The following is a 14,167-nucleotide window of genomic DNA, read 5'->3' on the forward strand; positions in this document are numbered from 1 at the left end:
TGAAATAATATCGCATGGCAATCTGAACTCATTAAAAGGAATCTCTCCCTTTTCTCTATACAAACCCAAATCTATGAATTGCATATGTGACTGACTTGATCAATTGCCAGAGCTGGCCCATGGAGGTAGGCAGACCACAAAGAGCACCACTGAGAGATCTCTCTTTCCTCCTCTTAAGTCTCCTCACCGGCTTGTCAGAAAACCTAAAAGTGTTTTATTCTATTCATTCATTGGGATTGTAGTACTTCTGAAAATATAAATAATGTCTGGAAGAGGGATATATTAAGTGATCATCAGCCATTAATACCTTAAGGTAGAACAGCTAAGACTGCAGTCTTATAACTAATTCCATCAGAGGGAATTTATTATTGACCTACTATTAGAATGTTAATGATGGTCTCCTTTAATAATAATAATTCTAGTCTGGGTCATTGAAATTTTTTTAAAAGGTAACAAATAAGATATATAAAAACATTTCCTAATAAGGAAATCTGAGAAGAGTATAAGAAAGGTGGTGAAATTAATAATTTTTGAGTACCTGCTCTGAATCATGCACTCTACTAAGGGCTTATTTTCATTATTTTTTAAATTGAGGTATAATTGGCAATACAACACTTATTAGTTTCAGGTGTAAAAAATAATGATTTTGTATTTGCATACACTGGGAAATGATGACCACAATAAGTTTAGTTACCATCTGTTACCATACAACATAAGAAATTTTTTTTCTTGTGAAACTTTTGAGATTTCTTTTAGCAATTTTCAAATATGCAATACAATATTATTGATAATAGTCACCATGCTGTACATTACCTCCCATGACCTACCTTACTTGCAACTGAAGTTTGTACTTCTTATAACTGGAAATGACCCCCTTCATACCCATTTTGCCCATTTCCCAAAACCCATCCTCTCTGGCAACCTACAATCTCTTCTCTGTATCTATGATTTTTGTTGTTACGTTTTAGATCCCACATTTAAGTGAAGTCATACAATATTTGTCTTTCTCTGATTTTGCTTAATTTCCTCAAGGTCCATCCATATTGTCACAAATGGCAAGATGTCCTTCTTTTTATGACCAAGCAGTATTCCGTTGTGTGTGTGTGTGTGTGTGTGTGTGTGTGTGTGTCTGACACTTGTTTCTGTATCTTGGCTACTGTAAAAAATGCTGCAATAAGCACAGGGATGCATCTATCTTTTCAAATTACTGTTCTCATTTTCTTCAGATAAATACCCAGAAGTGTAATTTCTGGATCATATGGTAGTTCTATTTATAATTTTTTGAGGAACCTCCATACTGTTTTCCATAGTGGCTGCACCAATTTACATGCCCACCAGCAGCGCACATGGGTTCCTATTTCTCCACATCCTCAACAACACTCGTTATTTCATCTTTTTGATAACAGTCATTAGTCACAGGTGTGACATGATATCGCACTGTGGTTTTGATTTGCATTTCTGTAATGACTGTGATGTTGAGCACCTTTTCAGGTGCCTGTTGGTCACCATGAACAAAATGATCGTTCCAGCTCTGTGCACAGAAGCATCTTCACAAGGGCTGGGCACACCCTCGTTGTGTTTGTCAAGGAGGAAGAAAAGGAGGTGTAACAGGGCAACCTCTAGTAGCCATGTGAGATCTCTCCCAATTGTGACTTGCCACATTGGAGTTGGGGTTTTTAGTGAGACCACACCTCTGCCTCTTCCACCAGTCTCTATGCGGTCTTTTTACAGGTACTGTTGCAGAGGAACCGTTCAGTTAATTTTCAGGTTTTTTCAGTTAATTTTCAGGTCTTTTCCAAAGGCAACTGTTCCATACGTAGCTGTAGATTTGGTGTGTCTGTGGGAGGAAAAGACTTTTGAATTTTCCTATGCTACCATCTTGAATGGCTTCTGCTAGGTACTTCAGAAAGCAAATCATTCAATCCTGAAAATAATTCTGTATAATAGTATTACTTTCATTTTACAGATGAGGAGTAGGCTCAGATAAATCAATATCAAAATCTTTGCTGTCTGCAATATCATATAATATATGAAATATATATAATATATTATATATATAATATATATAATATATATATAAAATATATAAATCAATATCAAAAACTTTGCTTGCAGACAGAGAGAGATGCCCAGCTGATAGGGAGCACTTTGGCCTCAGACATGTCAGTGCAGCCATCCCTAGACCACTGAGTCCCAGGCCAACCTGCCAACTAACTGCATCTACATGAGTGGACCCAGGTGAGACCAGCAGAAGAACTTTATAGTGACCTACAGAATTATGAGAAATAATCATTTTTGAAAGCCACCAGATTTTGGAGTAGTTTGCTGTATAACAGATGACCACCATTTAGACTAAAACATGCTCGTTTTCTATCCCAAGTTAAAAGTATAAGAATGAGATGAAGAGAACACTTCACTATCCACACTTTAAAGATTTTCCACCCCCCAAATTTCCACGTTTGAAAAACTGATTTTTCTAAGGCATAAAAATTAAGAGTCTTGGTACCTATGACTAGTCATAACCAGCAGGCTCTGTTTGTCTGATGTAATCAACACTTTGATAAACCCTGAGGAAGAACAATTATTTAGTTTAAACTAGACTGAAGTAAAGGAAAAAGTTCTAAAGTATGACCAACTGACCCTATCTCATTTGTTTCCCTTGTCTTAGAGAAGTATCAGCAATCTCTTACTTTTTCTCCCCTACATTTTCCCCTGTGGCATATGATTAAGGAACTTCTGTAGGTTACCAGACTACATTTCAGCCTATCCTTCCAATTATGACATGTAAACATTCTCTAATTTCTGCCTGTTTAATGATTATTCCCAAATCTGTATCTCCAGCCCAGATGTATCTCTTGAGATCAAGATTCATATCTCTTAACTACATGATGGAATAATCTCATGGAAGGACCCTGTAGTCAGTTCAAAACAGAACTAATCATTTGCTCCCCTCTTTCTCTTCTCCCTCTACTATTAAACACATTTCTCTCTATATTACCAGACTACATCCTATTTAGGCATAATTTCTTCTGAAAGATCTTTTAAGAATCTCTGAGCTAGGTTAGGGGCTCAGACTTTCTTTAAATTTCAGCACGTATCTTAGCACATCATTACAATCGTACCTATTATTAAAACTCTAGACTTTGTATATGTTATTACACTTATACTTCTAAATTTTACTAATCATTTAATAAATATATAAACTGATAAATGTTGCAGTAAAGAAAAATAAAGTAGGGTAAGCGGCTCCATCTACCTAGTAAAAGGGGTGTCCGTTCCAATTTGCATAAAGAGAAAAAGCTTTGAACAATAGGAACAACCTGCTTTTCAACAGAGGTGGGTGTGTGTGTGTGTGTGTGTTTAGGGAAGGAATCTCATTGTGCCTAATGAGATGGGAAGCCAATGGAATGTTTTGAGCAAAGGAATGACATGATCTTACTGATATGTTTACATGATGCACTGGTTGCTAGATGGGGAATAAATTGTGGGGCGGTAAGGAAGTAGAGAGAACAGGAAGTTATTGCTATCATCCAATGGTCCTCAACTGGAGGCAATGTGGCCCCCCAGGGGACATTTTAGTGATGTCTGTTGACATTTTTGGTTATCAAAACTATGGGAGAAGCAGTTGCTATTTGCATCCAGTGGGTAATTGCTAGGGACACTGCTAAGCATCCCACAATGCACAGGATAGCCCATCCCCTCAAAGAACTCCTGGTCCCAAATGCCAAAAGTGCTGGAGTTGAGAAACTCTGCTATAATGTGTTGTAGAATGGTGGCTTGGATTAAGATGGTAGTGGTGAGTTGAAGAAGTACTTAGTTCTAGATATTTTTTAAAAGTAGAGCTGAGTGTTATGTGCTACAGGATTAAATATATAGTGTGAGGGGAAAAAAAGGAGTCAGACGACACTAAGCTTTCTCACCTGACCAGTTAGGAGAACGAAGTGCCTAGTACTGAGATGAGGAAGAAGGTGGGAGTGGTAGGTAGGGAACAGGTGCTCTGTTTTGTTTTGGAGTGAGCAGACGTGACTGATGAGACTCAGCCATGGTTCTAGACATATTAAATTTGAATTTGTCTATTTAGTTGGCATCAAGTGGATATATTTGATATGTGAGCCTGAAGTTCTGGGGAGAAGTTGGGGCTGGAGATATAAACTCGGAAGTCTTGGCATCTATATAGTACTAACGGCTACAGGACAAGATAAGATTAGTTAGGGAGTGAATGAAAACTGAGAAGAGATTTGAGTTCTGAGCCATTCCAACACTTAAAGAGGAGGGGAACCAGCACAAAATACTAAAAAGGAAAGGAGAAGACCTGAAGAGTACCAAGAGTAAGAGAGAATCAACAACTGTGTCAAATGCTGCTGAGAGGGAAAAGGAAAACGAGGACTGAGAAATGACTACGAGAGCTGGCAACCTGGATGTCAATGCTGATGTGGAAATGAACAGCACTGGTGGGGAGGCAGGAACGAAAGCTTGACTGGCCTGGATGCCAAAGAGTTAACAGAAAAAGGTAGAGACAATAGTCTACAAAATGATACACTCCCTTGAGGCCTTTGTAAAGCTGAGTAAGAAAACAGAATTAATATCTGGAGGAAGATTTTTTTCTCCCAACTTCTTATAATACATGTTCAAACGTCCAGAAAACCAAACTATGGCAACACCCTGCCCAGTATATCTACCAGAGATTCAACATTTAACACTACACACATTAACACGTTGTTTTTCCTATTTGTACATATGTATACACACACACACACCCCCTCTGAATACTTCTAAATACTCTTCAGATACAGCTCCTTAAAAAAAAAAAGAAGAAGAAGAAGGGCAATTCTCCTACACAACCATAACAACCATTAACACAAGTACGAAAGTAAAAAATACACTCACCAACATATTCTATAGCTAGGCATATTAAAATTCTCCCCAAACATAGTTTGCAGCAGTTTTTCTCAAACCAGCATTTAATAAAAGTCTATGCACTACATTTGGTTATCATGGTTCTTTGGTGTCTCTTAATGAGTTTTTGAAAAGACCCGTCTTACAGAATGGATCTTGGTGAAGCCACTTAACTTGTTCTTCTGTCTTGGAAGAGACTTTCTGAAAGTAGTAAATATATTCATTATTCCTGATACAATATCCTAAAATTAACACTTCCCAACTCTCCTGTATCTCTCTGCCCTTTCATTTTCAGAAAATTGTCAATTTATTCCAGGTTTGTTTGTTTTTTTCATTTAACTGCCACTTCTAAGCTCTGAGGACTTAACAACATTCAGGGTTTATATATTCCATAGTCAGAGAAAATATACTACCACTTCTCATTTACTGTAAGAATCATGGGAGATCTCATCCTAAAGCTAATCAGTACCCAAACCAGACATTTTATTGATTAAGCACCACAAACTACATTTGGAAAATAAAATGAATTCTCTGAAATTTCTTTCCTGCCAAGCAAAATAATAACTGAGGGTGAAAGCTGCTGTCAAATATGCCTACATGACTGGAAATTACAAGAGCCAAATGAGTGCACTGGGTCTTGTGCTAGTATGCTCCATACACGCCTCTGCGTAGTAAACAGCTTAAATATAAATGAAAGATTTGATTATACTTGTACTTGGGCTTCTATAACTGGTAGTTCACACATGAATTCTTTAAACAACTTAATGGATGTTCTTTAAGGAACTTAAAATGCAAACTTAGCCAACAAAGTTTATGACTAGAATTCTAAACAACATTTAGGCATTGTCAATTTATCTTAAACCATTTTCTGCCACAATCTTCAAATTATATTTTCCACAATGTTGGAAAACCTTAAAAACAGAATGTTTTTTACATAAATGATTTTGTACAAATGAACTTTATACTGTTTAATTCAATAAATAATTCAAATTCCTCAACTTCTATTGCTATTTATGTTTTGCTATCTTACAAAACCTGCATTTAGCGTATTATTTTACAAATTCTGATAAAAGTTCATTTATGAGTTCATAATGAAATAAAACGGTTCACTTCACATGGTGAAATAAATGACTAAAATAAAATGGTTGATCACTTTTTTCCCAAAGATTTTATTTTTAAGTAATCTCAACACCCAACGTGGGGTTCAAACTCATAACCCCAAGATTAAGAATCACACACTTTACTGACTGAGCTAGCCAGGAGCCCCAAAATGATGAATGATTTTAAACCATTTCATTTCACTAACTTGGACTTGTTTAGTGCTTTGGCATTACAATTTTAATCAAACCAATGATGCTTACTTAAAGTGGTTTTTTTTAACTCCTTAGGGCCTATCACACCACCTTCTTGCTAACTCCTCCCTAGAGCAGGAGGGAGTAACTGGTCTGGTAAGTTTGAAAGAAAAAATTCTGAGGCTCAACCACTTTTTCTTCCTTTTCCATTTGGGATTTGTCTAACTGAAGACAGCCATTTGTTCTGGGCTGTTCTCTATCGCACAGTAAACATAGTGGAACAAGCTCCATTCTTGTAGAGAGAGAAACTTGAGGTTTAAATCAGCCTAATTCTGGAATGCAACACTAGGAAGTTCATTGTTGATGCAAACCTTAACCGCATTTCCCAAACAACTTTTTCGGTAATTAAACTTGTATATGATTCTTCATCTACGTGATTTCTGCATCTTATTTCTTAACTGGATCTATACTTCAGCAAGGAAAAATCATGGGGCATTACTATCAACATCTAAACTAAGTACATAGCACTATTATGGGTATTTTGTGCCCATATGAGGTGTAGGGTATATTTGATGTGTAAAATAAGACAACCTAAAGGTCAAATAGTAATATAATAATTACTTAGCAAATATAAACTATAAGAAGCATATAATTATTAACAAATAAGTGAGAAATTATGATCACTGGTAAGCATCAGAAAATCTGAAGGAGAAAGGCAAAAAACAGAGATGCCCAGATCCCAAGCCAAGCCCACAGAATCAGGAATAGGACCCAGGCAATTGCATTTTTCTAAAAAGATTATTTATTTATTTGACAGAGAGAGAGAGATCACAAGTAGGCAGAGAGGCAGAAAGTGGGGGGGAGAAGCAGGCTCCCCGCTTAGCAGAGAGACCCATGCGGGACTTGATCCCAGGACCCTGAGATCATGACCTGAGCTGAAGGCAGAGGCTTAACCCACTAAGCCACACAGGCGCCCCTAGCAATTGCACTTTTAATAAGTTCCCAATATAATGCGGATCCATACAAATTTAAGAATCAAGGTATACATAGTGAGTGCAATAACTTTGGGGGAAAAAAAAAGAGACTGCTGTGAACTATCAAAGGAAAGATTATAGCAAACAGAACTTGAAGCAAATTTTCAAAGACACGCAGGGTTTGGATGAGATTAAAGATAATGGAGGGAAACCAACATTTGCTGAAGGCATATTAACTGTCAGGCACTGTTCTACGTATCACCTCATTTAAGATAATTTCATTTCATACATGGGAAAACTGAGGATTAGACAGATTAAATAATTTACCTCAGGTCACAAAACTAGTTAAATGACACAGTGGGACTAGTGGATATTTTCATCATATGGATAAAATTGAGCTGCAGGGAAGTTAAGTATTTTGTTGGAAGAAACAAAACTGAAAGTAGCAGAACTGTGATTAGTAAGTGGACAAGCTGAAATCAGGTCTATGAATTTAAAGACTTTCTTTTTTTTCCTTTTTAAGGAGAAGGGGAGGAGTCTATTGCTCAGCAAAACACACAAGAATAGGAAAGCAACAGTAAAGTAAAGTAGAAATCAAATTAGACCATCAAAAAATAGTCTACATTTTAATTCATGGTGTGGTCAAAGAATCACACATTAAAGACCACAATGGCTTAAAAATCACTTAAAAAAAAAGAGTTAAAAAAGATCATTCAGGGGTGCCTGGGTGGTTCAGTAGGTTAAAACTTCTGCCTTCGGCTCAGGTCATGATCCCAGGGTCCTGGGAGCAAGCCCCACATCGCATCGGGCTCTCTGCTCAGCGGGGAGCCTGCTTCTCCCTCTCTCTGCCTGCCTCTCTGCCTACTTGTGATCTCTGTCAAGTTAAATAAAAAAAATCATTCAACAGTTTTGTCTGAATTGATCAGTTTACTAAACAATTACTAACTGCAATTAGCAATCATAATCTAATTATTAGATTGAACTGATGACTTAGCACCTTGCTTGGAAACCACCAACCTAGTCAAATAGTCAAATTAATTTTAAAGTTAGTCTCAATTTAGAAGTATAATGCTTAAGGTGAGAGTAATTTTATTTATTACTGAAATTTTTAAAGATTGCCTTATGACAATGTTTTATAAGAGTTCTTTGTGATAAACATTACTATTTTGAAGACTTTCTAAAAAGGGAAGCTGAACATTTATTCATCCCTATTCACCTCAACTATTTCTCTATCTTTAAGGCCAAAGTCAAAATTCAACTCTGTAAGGCTCTTCCTGTAATTAAAATTAAGCAGTTTTCTTCATTGTTGCTACTGAATACTTCTTGCACATCTCTATTTAGTATTTATTTCATTTTGCCTTTGTATAAAACTACTTGTTTACAAATGTTTCTACTTTTCTTTAGGGATAAGGATTATGCATTATTCACCTTTGTATTCAGCCAGCATTTAGCACAGTGCTTTGCATATTCAATAAAAGCTTGGTGACAATATTTTTCTCAGCAAGAAGATAAGCGTATAAATTACATATACATCTTCCCCAAAATATGCTGAACAAATATAAAAACACAGGGAAATAGACTATTGAAAACATTCCATCTTAAGAGTAGGTTTTGTCAGTCATATATGAATTGGGAACCATGAAGATTGTTTATTGATCAACAAATTTGTACTATGTATTAGGCAATGTAGATGTAACAGGGAACAACACAGATGTAGTCCTTGCCCTCAGAGAGCTCACAACTTATTAAGACAGACAACACACACACACACACACACACACACACACACAATGAAGAAAACAAACAGAAGGTGGTAATTAAGGAATTAAGAGTAGGGAAGGCAGGTAGAGGGCTGCTCAGATAGGGTGGACAGCTTGATAAGAGAAACTGAGGCTGACACTTGAAGGGTGAGTCAATTATGCAGGGAAAAAGGGAACAGCCCCAGAATTAAGGCCATAAAGCAAGGGAAATGGTTATATGCTACAAGGCCAGCTTCAGGGGAATACAGTTTTGACAGTACATTCTCCATTCTTCTATTTATCATCCTTTTGCAGTTGTTTCTATCTTTTCTCCTTTTCTGACTGCTCAGATTTTCTGGCTAAATTTAAAAATGGCATGAACTCTAGGGAATGTCAGACTATTTCTAAATAATCCTAATTTCCTCCCAGTCCGAATGACTGATAAATTGATCTCCAAATGACAACTGTGTTCCAATTAGGAAAGAAGAGTGTTTCTCTAGATCAACCTTAATTTTTTGGAGTCTTCCCGATTGCTAATCAACATGTTGTGTAATTACTTCAATAATTGCTTATAGATGTTCTTTTGTCTTCAGAAAAACCCCCTGCTGCTTTCTGAACTCTAGGCTGCTCTAGAGCCTAGGCAGAGAAGATAGACTGAAAGCAGTATTTAACCACTAGGCATTCTCAGATCTACTGCTATAGCTACACGTGAAATTATGAGAGAATGTGCTATACTGGAAAAAGCCCTGCATTAGAAATTAGAAGACATTGGTTCTAGTCCTAGATCTGCCACTTTGTTACGCAAATTTGGGTCAATTGTTTACTTTTAGGCTTAGTTTTCTTAGTGGTAAAATCAGAATACATAAAAGTTGCATCTCAAATAAAGCAACTGTGTGTGCCTGGCAAGGAAGTTTAACAGAAAAAATTCAATTTACACAGTAGTCAATGCATATATGCCCAGAAGCAAGCATGAGCTGAAAAACGTAATTATGTTGTTACGTCAATTAGTCTCCATTCCTATAAGCCTCGTGTTGAAAATCATGCTCTGCTGCAGGATTTTAGTGTTTAAACATTACATATTTATATAAACTTAGATATACACTTATTTGTTCATTTAGGACAAGGTCTCTACATATAATCTACTTGCTTCATCTATGGCTCAAAGAAAGAAACAGCCCTTAAGATGATGTGATTTATTTTGTATGCTAACTTTAGAATCAAATAGGGTATTGAATCCACTATACCGCTATACTATTCTGGCATAGACAGCACATAAATCAAAGTTGATGGAAACCTGGGAATATAGTATTGAGACCCTGAGCCATCAATTTTTTGTTATTGTTAACTAATAACATAAAAATATGAATGACATGGTTTTATCAATTATGTCACTAACCCAATAGAGCTATGCCACTATTTACAGAAAAGACATTCACATACATGGAAAATGAGGAATGTACAAAGTTATTCATTAATGCTTTTAATAAAAATCTAATTTTTATTAAAAATCTAAATGTCCAAAAGGAGAGGACTAATGAAGTGATACATCATATGATGGAATATTATGCTGCCATAAAAATGAATAAGGAACCACCTTATATGACACAGAACTTCCAAGATAAATGAAAAAAATAAGGTACATAAACAGCATAGTACCATCTATGTGAAAAAAGGCAAAAAATAAAATATGTGTAGTATTTGCTTATATACATGTGAAAGTTTTTTTGAGAAATATACAAGGAAACTGTTAGCATTGGTTGCTTCCTAGGCAAGGTGGCTAAGGGGCAGGAGAAGTAAAACTTTTCACTGCATATTCTTTTTTACCTTTTGAATTTTGAAGCATATGAATGTATTACCTAATCCAAAAGGAAAACATAAAATTTAGATGGGCAATAAAATAGTTTGAGATGAAATAGGATGATGTTCTTAATGGAAAACACTTCAAAAAGTAGGCATAGTTCTGAGGATAAATATCTGCAGGTAGAATACTGAAACTGTGACTACCTATTCCAAACTTCTCACTTTATAGATCTATAAGCCAAGGCCTTGAAAATTTTGTGACTCATGTAAGATCACACAGCAAAAGAGGATTAGAAATCAGACATTCCAATATCTACTCTATGCATACCATTTTCTCATTTTGTGGGAGGAAAACACAAACAAGTTTAGGCTACAAAATGGGTTGTCGTGTTCGGTCTAAAGTTTAGAGTCTAAAGTACGAAATAACCTCAAATCCTGAGGCTACTAATTTCTTGTGTGGCCTTGATGTGGCTACACTTACAAATATGTGACTGCACATATCACAATATGATAAATATATTTTTTCTAACCTATCTCAACTGAATTCACTGAGGGCAAGAACTAAAGTGTCTTATTTTAATTTTCTAAATATGCAAATGCCTAGCACAAGTGTACTGCCAAAAATATTTATATAGGTTCTAATTCCTTAACCAAAACCCAGAGTCTGGATGTGTTTTAAAAATAGTAATTTCTTGGGACGTGTGGGCGGCTCATTTGGTTAATCCTCTGCCTTCAGCTCAGGTCCTGATCCCAGAACCCTGGGGTGGAGGCCCTGCATCAGGATCCTTGCTCACTGGAGAGCCTGCTTTCCCCCCTGTCTGCCACTCCCCCAGCTTGTAAGCTTTTGTGTTCTAACAAATAAATAAATCTTAAGAAAAAAGAAAAGTAATAATTTCTTGAAATTTAAAAATGTTACAAGGTACACAAACCATTATGTAACACCTCCCATACCAGTGGCCAACGGCAGTACCCCATAATCAAACATAATATTTCTTCAGCAAAATATATGGGATAAAAATTATATACAATTTCTCATTTGCTCAGGTCATATTTTGTTACCAAATGCATTTTATCTCCAAGCTTAAAAAGTTTTTGGTTTGCAAAGCCTCCTGAATGTTGGAATTAAACAAGAGATTATATAGACTATACTCGCAAAGGTGCTATTAAAAATATGGTTAGTCACTTTAACTCTCATCTTTTTGATGAGATCAGACCAACCAATCACAGCAGGCAGCTTTTACATCCCAGGTTTGGGCTGAAGACTTGGCTTGTGATTACAGAATCCAACCTAGCAGACAGGACAAAACCTGACACTATAAGAAGAAAGAAGGGAAAGAAAGGAGAGAGGAAAGAAAGAAAGGGAGGAAAGGGAGGTAAGAAAGGTAAGGAAGGAAAGAAGACAGGCAGACAGAAAATCCTAATTGTACATTATATTCCTATTGTAGATGTTCTAATAAAAACTCCCTTTGATTAGATTGTGTTAGTTTTTAATTCAAAACAGGTAAATAAAACTTCTGTCCTACACTGCTGACAAGACTGCTTTAATTCTCCTGTGAGGTAATTGCCCTATTTCTGAGACCAGTGTAAACAGAAAAAGGCATTCCAAATATATTGCTAAAGAAAAAACATAAATGCATTCAATTTTTTCAACTTGAGACTGTTACTTTAATATAAACGAAAGGAGACTTTCTAGTCAACCTCTTCTAATTGACTCTCCTATATAATCATCATTCTTTTTATCTTATAAAGTCTTGCAGAACTTTTTCTACTTTTTACAAGAAAGAATAGCTCCGAGTCAAAACACAGTATATACTAAAATCCTCTTTTCTTTCCACAACCCAAGCCCCACATCCATTTTTTCCTGGCAAAAAAATCAAATTTGCGCTAAAAGACTGTAAATCAACTTTACAAACAACGTTTCATTGATACAGTTCAGTTTGGCGATGTTGATTTTTCAATCTTAAAATTTTAACTGAATCAATTATTTTGTTCCATTTATGCAGTTAACAATGCAGCAAACATCTATTACAAAAAAAAAAATCTAGTGTATTCCATCCTAAAAAATGGAAATAGCAATGGTGAACAAGAAAAACTCTGAGTTTGGCTATTATTTCAAGGTGGAAATACTAGGTTCTCGCATTTTCATAATTCATTTAAAAAGAGAAAACTTAACTAGATCTTACAACAAATAAACCAGTATATTAATAATCGAGTACAACAAAAAGAGGGTAAACAAAAATTAACCAGCCTGGTTTTCAGTCTGGAGAAAAACAAAATAGACTCCGTATTGGATTTCTCAGCCATACGCATTCTTAAGTAAAACTAAAATCTTTTACTGAGGAATTTCTTGGTATATGGGACTTGTTTCCTCTATACCGCCCTATCAAAATCACCAGCATTATTCCAAAATATAGTTATATACTTTGAGACCACTAAAAATACCCCACAGCCCAAAATGCCAACGGTGGTTACTCTGCAAAAAGAAATGGTCAGAAACTACATACTACTCTAGGACATAGAAACAATCGACCAAAAGGACTTCTAGAATATGCTGCCCCAAGATTCAGAATGCAACTCAGAAATAGCGCACGCGGTCACGGTGTCCCTTAAACCACAAGACCTTCCTAAGAAAGCAGAGCCTTAAACTTATCAACTAAATGAGAACTCCCCCTTTTCTCTGAAGTTAAAGCAAGGCAGGGCAGCTGAAACGAGCGCAGCAGGGACAGATCGGCTGCTGACTACTTAGAACGGCTCATGGAGAGCAAAGTCCCTGTGCTTTGGCTACTCCCCTTACCGTTAGAAGATCTGGGAGGGAGGAAAGGAGGAGAAACACCCCCAGAATCCTGGCAGAAAAGCCCCTGGCCTCGAAGATGGGGTTTAGGGAGACAGAGAGGGGGCAGCCCCGCGTGTGGTGACCCTTTGTGAACACACACTCTGTGACTGCTCGGCTCTCACCGAGGCTTTAAAAGAGCGGACAACGGGGGCTTTGCGCGACCCACAATCGTCGTGGAAGCCGCAGCGCTGCAGAGACGCTCCGTCCGACAGGCTCCATTGCACCTTTCCGCCTGTGCAGGCCACTGAGCCCTTCCCTCACCCACCCACCCACCCAGGTCACCCTCCGCCGCGTCGACTTCCGTCCGACCCGGGATCCCACGGGCCAGTGCGCAACGGAGCGCAATCCAGTCTCTTCCCTCAGCCTAATCCCTCCGCTGTCGGACGCGCACTAGTTTTAATCACGCCCCACCCCCTGCCCGTCGGCGTCACCTCCGCCACTCGAGCGCTTTCCAGCAGCTTCCAGAAACGTCGCCTCCCCAAACCCAGCCACTCACAGATGCCGGGCTCGGCAGCCACCGGCCCCGCCCCTAGCCGTCGCCGCTGCAGAAACTGCGGCTGCGACTCCGGGAGGACAGCCACGCCTCTGCAGAGGCCGTCCGGAAGTGCTCTGGTTCTCGCTTTCCCCACCACG

General features: G+C 37.5%; 1 long non-coding RNA gene across 1 annotated transcript in view; it reads right to left on the reverse strand.

Moving 5' to 3' along the window:
- Positions 1-13,780, reverse strand: part of LOC116880703 — a 115,269-nt gene extending 101,489 nt beyond the window's left edge. The window contains exon 1 of the long non-coding RNA XR_004385253.1: positions 13,496-13,780. This is a non-coding gene — a long non-coding RNA (uncharacterized LOC116880703). The remainder of the gene's footprint in view (positions 1-13,495) is intronic.
- Between the last annotated feature and the right edge of the window lie 387 nt (positions 13,781-14,167).

This window comes from Lontra canadensis, unplaced genomic scaffold (genome assembly GCF_010015895.1).
Source record: "Lontra canadensis isolate GAN:19392208 unplaced genomic scaffold, GSC_riverotter_1.0 scaffold67, whole genome shotgun sequence".
In the NCBI taxonomy this organism is placed as follows: Eukaryota; Metazoa; Chordata; class Mammalia; order Carnivora; family Mustelidae; genus Lontra; species Lontra canadensis.